Source organism: Varroa destructor, unplaced genomic scaffold (genome assembly GCF_002443255.2).
Source record: "Varroa destructor unplaced genomic scaffold, Vdes_3.0 BEIS01000005.1, whole genome shotgun sequence".
Classification (NCBI taxonomy): Eukaryota; Metazoa; Arthropoda; class Arachnida; order Mesostigmata; family Varroidae; genus Varroa; species Varroa destructor.
In genome coordinates, this window is record NW_019211458.1 from 4,671,794 (window position 1) to 4,680,358 (window position 8,565).

Here is an 8,565-nt window from a genome sequence, read left to right on the forward strand (position 1 = left end):
TCAGTGATAGCCACTCGATTCCATATCTTTTTTGTAAATGCAACTGCTGCGACATTTAGATGCGTTCGGCCACGTAATTAATATAACTAGTATTGGTACATGGATGGAAACCGTAGACAATACACAAGATAGCATGTTTAAAGAATATGAAACAACGCGTCCTATCAATCAGAGCTGCACTGTATTTATCAGATATTGCATACGACAATAGTTCAAAGCGAGATCGAATGCATGTTTTTGATTATCGCTGAAAGGGGCGAATATATTTTTGCACTTAAAAACTCAATTTCAAAACTGCAAAACGCTCTAGCGATTTACTATCACATGTCCTAATCCATTGCTTGATTTTGACTTTATGGGTTCTCAACTAAGTCTTTATATCTCTCTGCGATATGTCAAAAAATCCCGTCGTCTGTTCTGATTAAAGGCATGAGGGTCTTTTTCAATTACCATATTTATGGAACCTAGAGATAAATGACCTAATAGTGCAGATAACAAAAACAATATGTCCATGAATACATTGTTAGGACATTTTTTCAAACACACTCTAGCAACATGTAATATGGGTGTTTTTCATGTGTGAAAACTGCTGAGTAATGAGATTTAGGTTGTTCCATAGTTAACGTAAACTTGTTTCAACATATCATATTTGTCACGACATATGCTACATAACAAATGTCATTAAATAAACGTGGTTGCGTATCGTAAGCTCTTAACTCTATAATTTTATTTAGATGGCAATTTGAATATCTTGCGTGCTGGTTATTAACCTTCAATGCGCACACTACTGAAATATGAACACTCTGTCAAAAAATCCCGTCGTCTGTTCTGACTAAAGGCATGAGGGTCCTTTTCAATTACCAAGAGGATGAAGAGTAAACCGATGCTTCATGTTGGTTTCCCTGGAATCCATCTAGTCGCTACTACTTGGCCTGATTGTTGTTCCTTGTTGTTACTAAGGTTGCGGTGCTCGGTGAACCAACCAAAGAGGTAATCCGCGCCACACGCATTCACACAAAACATCCCCATGGTAACTTAGTCGGAGACGTATTTGCTTACTAATCTTAGGAGCCCATTGTGGTCCAAGTTTTGAACTCGAGTATGAACATACCTTGTGTTTAGTGCTGAAGGCCAGCCGTCTGATGGAATGCCTAACAGCGACGCCGGACGCAAAACTCGAAAAGTAGAAATACAAAACAGCAGCGGTGGCAGCAGACACAGAAATGGTGTTAAGCATGTGGCGGCCTGGTGAACGCAATTCTCACGTGGCATCGAAGTAAAATTTGCTTAAATGATTTGCAGAAATTGAAGGACATTTTAAATTGGCCCGCCAACTCTACTCAGCTGGTTCATCACATAAGTAAATAAAACATAATCTAATGGAGCAATATCTCTAAATAGCTAGATAAGAACTCTCCCTAATGGGTCCCTAATAAATCTTTCCCTAGAGAATGTTATTAGCACTCAGCACTATAAGGACCATCTCTGAATTTGTTATATGGAGTGTATAGCCGCTGCAGTATCCCGTCTCCCTCAACACCTGCAGTTTGGGACGTGGTAAAAGCTCTACTCTACTTCGACTTAACATGTATAATCCTTAGCGACAAATTGATTCGGGAACAACCAACGCTACTCTACGGAAGGTACGATTGGAAAGCTGGGGACGGAAGGAAAGGGATAGCCAGGAGACGACGGAGCTAAAGAGCAAACCAGATTCTACTGTGCGAATATTGTTTTGTCCTTATTTGTTTGAAACCGTTGAATTCCACAATGAGGAGTGGTCACCATCCATCGATACAAAAAGTAGAGGTGGAGTAAGATATATAAAAGACAGTATCGGTAGTGACTGGGAAAAGTGCGTGAGAATTCAACAATTATCTCTATTAATGATGATTTGCAAAAATATCTTATTATCGGTAGAAGAATAGTGATTTTTATTTGGATATTAAATTCTAGAATGACAAATGATCAGTATGGAATATGTTGATCTGCCAAACAGCGCATATTAACATAATTAGTTATTTACCTATTTCTACGTTTTCCACCAGGCAGATTACGTCGGCTTTTAAATATACTGTTTCCTTTGAATATAATTTCAAAGTTAAAAAAGTGTATCCAGTATTGTTGTATCTCAAAAAAATTTATATCTTGCACGTAAATTTTGTAACGTAAAACACGAAATATTTATTTTCTGAGGTAATTTTCGAGATGCATTTTTGGAAGCATTAGTCCCTCAAATACTTGAATTTTTATAAGTGAAGGAATTTCTTCTATATATTTACCTTCTTTCAAATAAGGAAAAAAATATTCTAAAGATCAATTCTTTGCTTGAAGAATCTGTTTTGCACCGTTTACAAAGGTGGTTATCACCTAAAAACTCTAGTATTGTTCAGAAATGTTCAATTACCTTTACTTATTGGCATATTTTTGTGCGGATTATTGTGACATCAGGTTTACTAATAAATCCTTAGCTTTTTAACCATTGTTCAGTTTCATTTCCTAAAACATTCTAAAACCTGAATCTGCCTAGCAATATTAGTTAAACAAGAGTTCATTTTCTGACTCTATACACCCTTTGAGAACAGTTTTTTAGTCAATTTTGCAGAGATATTCATATATAAATATCTACAAAATGTATATCTATAAGTGGTTGTCTGAAACAGCCAACTCTGACCACTAAGCTGGGTAGCCCACATATGGGTAGCCCAGCACAATTGACAGACGATCTTTCGCACCATGAACTCAGTGTAGGCACAAAAAATACAGTAAAATCATTATGCAGATCTTTGACCGGCAAGAGGCTTCATTTTCGATTGAGCTGTTTAATTTAATGAGCTGATGTCCATAATTGTCTCTATTAATCGTTTCACAAAGTTTTAGAGGCTCAAAAAACGCTCCTTTTCCCGTTATACACTAAAGAAATAGTCTCTTTAAAAATATCTTTCCGTACCCAAGAGCCTGCTGAGTGTTTAGTGTCTACTCATGTAGAATTGGACTTCAAGTTAGTTCCAACAGCAAGTCAACAGTTAAGATTTAAACTAAGATTTTGTAATAATCTAAAAGATGCGTATTGTATATCAAATTTTTTCGGAAGGCTAAGTATAAAAAATGTTATCTGAAAATAGACGATGTGGACCGTTGGTTACTACATGTCGAGTGAAAAGGTTGCGCTCCTTTATGCTGGAAACAATGAGCCCGTAAGCAATAATAGAGAAGAGATTGAATTCGTAAAACTAGGCTCGTCAACCGCCATTGACACCCATCAAATTTCTAGTGGGATAAAATCGTTAGCTTATCGCGCCTGAGCAGATGAGTCATCTTAAAAAGTAACAGTAAAAATAACAATTACGAGATTTTAAACGGAATATGTAACGTTATGTTTGGAAAAAGGCTACATGAAGAAATAGAAAAATAAGCTTTTTAAAAAGTGATATTTGATAAAGATTTTAGCTAAAATAGGTGACTCAAACTATGAATAGTTGGTGTATATGGAGCTATATCTACTTATACTTTATGTTTAAAAGCATATTTTAAAAGATTGTCTTTGGGTTTTCGGCCAATCTTTGGTCGTTAGAGTTCCGTTCTAAAAAAAGCTGTTTGTCATATAGAGCCGACTATGTGAATCGTTTTTCCCAAAAGGGTTTCTTTTGCCCAACAGGTTTAATATTATGTTTACAAATTAACTAATTACGATTTTACTGCAAAATGCTGGTTTTTATAAAAATGTTTTTTATCTAATCAAGTACGAACCACCACAATTCATATTCTGCAGTGTGGGAACACTTTTTTGCAGGAGGCCGATTTCTTAATCCTATAAAAGGGTATGATGCTAAATTGGTTAATTCGCGAAAGAACTAATGAAATATAAGCCATTTCAACTTGTTTTTATATTTAATATTTTTCGATTGAATACGTCTTTGTTCCAAGAGGAAAGTTCCTTTTACCGTAAAATCTAATGCTAAGTTAAGCAAGTTGAGCACGTTTGGTCGTTTGCTCGACGCATTGCGAATTTGTAGAAAATCTTTATTATAAGAAACTTTGCCGTCTGGGTTCAACATTAAATTTTCTGTCTTTGCTATTTGGAGATTAAATAGTGGTCTTGGCGGAAACGGTTTATAATTGCTAAAACATGGACTACATTCTCGACACATAAATCATATATTTTGACTAGGTAAACATTTTTCTGCATATCAGTTTCTGTCTTTCATAATAGACTGTAATGCTAAATTGATTAATTCGCGACCTGGATAAATATTTTTTGTTCGGATCGTAAAGTTGCTATGAATTTGAAGGACGGGAATAACGGTACAAGTGCGTAGGATGTGGGTTAGGTAAGGTTTCCGGACAGGTGCCGGATGCACAGTAGGAAATTAATTTTACACCTACAGATGGAGTATAGTTTGGGGTATAGTATAGGGACTACGTTGACAATTTTGAAATGGAGTTCAATTATTTCGCATTGTCCATAAATTTCGCATAAATTATCCATAAGTACACGCAGTGCGCTTATGGATAATTTATGAAACATTTATTCAACAGAATGCATTATAATAAAATAACAATGCTTTACGCTACGACTAAGTATGGGAACAGATTGCCTTTAATCTGACTGGAACCTTTTAACGGGAGAACGAGATGAACGTTACTAGTTGACTGTTTGAATCAAGGAAATAAAATTGCTGTGACAGGATAACTGCAGCTGGATGATGCAACCAGCGTTGCAGGATTTCTAAAGAAATGTGAGTGGATAACTGTCGATGGTTGCAGGTCCACAGTTGAACTATGGCTTATTATAGTAAGTACTTCGTGTTTATGGTTTTGTTTTTAAGGATCTCTTAAATTGTCTCTTAACAGATCTGAGAAGTCGAGTATAATCACCATGACTGCTCTAATCTAATCAAGGTAACCGTACGACCGCATTATGCAATTCGTGATATGACTAGTATGAGTTTACTAATGCCGGTTGCTCTTCGATATAGCCCTTCGATTCAGTCAAAAATGATACAACAACACGAACAGCATGTGCTTTAAGGATCATATCGTGTTGAGTCTGAGTTACACTGAGTTTATTCTTTCCGGTAAATGCCATTTCAACTATGGTCTAGTCATGCACAGTAATGTATAAGTAATCAAAACCGCAGCTGGAGTGGATTTTGGGATTATCCACCGAAAAGTGATGAATACTTTTTTTTTATTACTTTTAGGTAACTTCTTTTCTGCGTCGATTGGCAATCGATACCTAAATTCCAAGTGATAAATGTTTCAAGTGATAATGTTCCAGATTTTTGCTATGCTAAGCTGCAGAGAGGTGATTGATTTACTATATATTTTTATGTATATATATATATATATATATATATATATATATATATATATATATATACATAAAAATAAAAAAAATCTATCGAAAACTTAGAATCGACTTAGAATAACTTTAATGTTTCATGTTGTTTCGTACAAATTTAATTTGGTGTTGTAACTGGCTTCCCGTGAATGAACTCCATTATTGCTCCTTAATCGCTCGTTTTTTATAATTTAAGCCGTATACATACATAGAACCTGCAACAGGACCCAAAATCTGATATTCATGTATAATTTTTTTGACTAAACTTTGTACAATATACACTTTTCGGAATGCATATATGGTAAGAATGGGTTTCGATGTTTAAGTTAGACAGCAAATTACTGGTCTAGTTAATAACAGAAAAAGTTTATCTAACGAAGTAACAAGGAAGCTCACTTCTTCGAAAGTTCAAAGAGCTGAAGTAAGCAGTTGTCTTTTACTTTGCCCTCCGGTATTTGTCCAGATAAATAACTGGTCGCTTTCGGAGCGTTCGCAATATTATTCTCTATATCATTACGATTAAGTGTTTGCCTTTATAATCTGATTGTTCTAGTCTGTCAACAGTGCATAACGATATACTCATGAATAGTGCTTTACGAGCGATTTAATAATGGGAAGAATATATTCAACACTCTTTCTACCTCGAAACATTACGAAGAGCCCAATAAGTACATACGCATTTACGTTTTGTGACACTTATTTCAACCCAAATCACTATATTTGTTTAGTTTGCTAATAGATGTTTGCAATTATACTCTACATAACAGTTGAGTTTAGCGTTTTAGAGTTATTATTTCATTTCCTTTGGTATAAATTTTTTTTTGACAACTTTTCGGCTTTTGAATCAAGAGTACACAAAATGTCTCAGTTTATTCCAAAAGTTCATCGATGTCAGGTTATGGACATCATCGTACGACAGCCGTTATTGAGAAACAAGCTCCAAAAACACGTACGTCCCGTTTTTGCCTATATTTTACTTGGAGTTTTTTTTCTTTGTTATTGGTCCGTTTGTTTCGTCCATATTTGACAATGCAGATCTAAGCTCCTCCAAGATGTGTTCGAAATAGATGACAAAATGCTTTCAACACTTTATAGCTACTTTGTCCCATCACTAAGATATGCATGTATACAGATCCGCTTATGAATATTTTACTCAAACTTGCATATTTTTTTTTTTTTTATTGATCGTTACCGTACAATCTATTTTCTGTAGCTGACATGTGTTTCTACCGTCTGTATTTGAAGTATGCTTCAACTCGTTTGTTAATATATTCGTTCAAGAATACAAGTATATTTAGTGGTATTGCTTATTTATAATATTTATGCGATTATCGGTACTATTCCGATTTGCGTTCCTAACCTTTGAACTACTGGTTTCGAGAAGGATTTTTTAGGTATATTTGTTTTGTGCACTTCGGTTGATACGTGTGTCATATCGAAGCTCTATTTTTCGACGTGGTCTTTTGCCAAGGGGACGTCGATATGCTTAAAACGTTTGTAAAAAAAAAACTTTAGTACCGATTGGTCACCTATGTTTAGTATTATATGTGTGCTATAGTGCATAGGTGTCGTTATACTGAACAAATTGTCGTAATCGTAAAATTTTGCTAACTGTTAATCAATTAAGTTTTGCTTGCTGAAGACCCAAATTATGGCACCTTTAATAAACTGACCGGTTGTGTATCGGCTGGTTCGATCTCCTCGCAAAATGGGATATCGAGTGGAATTACTGCAGTTAGAGACAACAGAGCTTCTATGAGCTCGCAGTAGGGCGTTTTTTATTTTCTTTATTTGTTTGCACCTTTGGTCTAAAGATTAACTTACATGTAGAATCGGTCAGGTAACTCCTAAACATATTTGGTTTATATATACAGCAAAAAGTGTTTGATGCAAAAACACATTATGTTCAATTTTTAGAGTTATGAAGTTCTTTTTATTAGTACGTGTCGCTATTATTGCATCATCCACGTAGATCCATGTAGAATAGGCATGACTCTTTTAGAGGTTGCGTTTTACTTTTAAGCGGAAATTTCTAAGTGTTTACTTTAGTTTGTTTAATGCTTTGTTCAGTTTGTCTGGTATTATAATCTTCGAGTTGCGTCACGTAGATTTCTTACTTGAATTCGGCATATAAAAAGCTCTTTTTAATATTCATAAGTATTGTGTCGCACCTTAACTGAATAATTTAGTCCAGTCAATCCCGTCTCAAAACTAATTTAATTGTTTTGGGTCCATATGCATCCAATTGACTTAAGGTTCGGTTAGTGCACTTTAATTAACCATTAACTTTATTTTTTTTTTTTTAATTATTTGTTCTTCTCGTTTGTCTCGATCGGACGCATTTGTATCTTCTGTGGTTCGGTTTCGTTAAACGATTATACGTTGAATGCCTCAACCCTTTTTTGGGTTGCATGAATTTGGCTTGGTCTCTTAACTTTGTCCGCTCTTGAGCTGGGTCAGATGATAGTGTTTACTGCTTTTCTTTCCTTTCGCAATGTTCGGCCTTCTCATTCCAGTTTTCCTTACTGTTGCTGTTGAAATTGTGAGTTATCTCATCGTTTGGAGTGACATCTGGTTGTTTGTCTTCGAATGAGCTGCTTGCGACTTGTGTTACCGCAGTTTTCATATGTTTCTTTCTGTTACTTAAACATGCTTCCTGGAGGAAACTTTAATCCTTGGTCTGATATGTGTTATTAACAGTTACATTCCAGACTTGATATGCAAGATTTTTCTCGCGATATTTGACTGTTGAGCCCGGTTTGTTTTTCGGGTTTAATTTCTGTCTATTGCGGTCTTAGTTGCGGTACAAAGATTATATTCCGAAAGGGTACGATTTGCCTAGATACGGCTTGTGCTTATATATGACTCGAGTGTTTGCCGGTAGAATTTCCCCTGCTAGGGCCGCGTATTTCAAGACTCATTGGATTTCAAAGTCCGCCAAGTTTCGCTTGCTTATTCCTATTGCTTAAATTTGCGCTTTTCCCATTTGCTAGCTTCATCAGGTACACCAACCAAGTGCTTTTCGCTTCCCAAAGAAACTATTGATGAGGAACATAGGTTATCATGAATGAGAATTTATGAGTGTAGACTTAGGTTGACTTTTATAAGAGCTCCCTGTTTGTTTACCGAATATGCAGATCGCACAGTTTTTGTAATCATCATCGAATTCAATCTCGCTCTGAGCAAAAGTTTAATTAACTTCTCTTTCTATCAATGTGTCT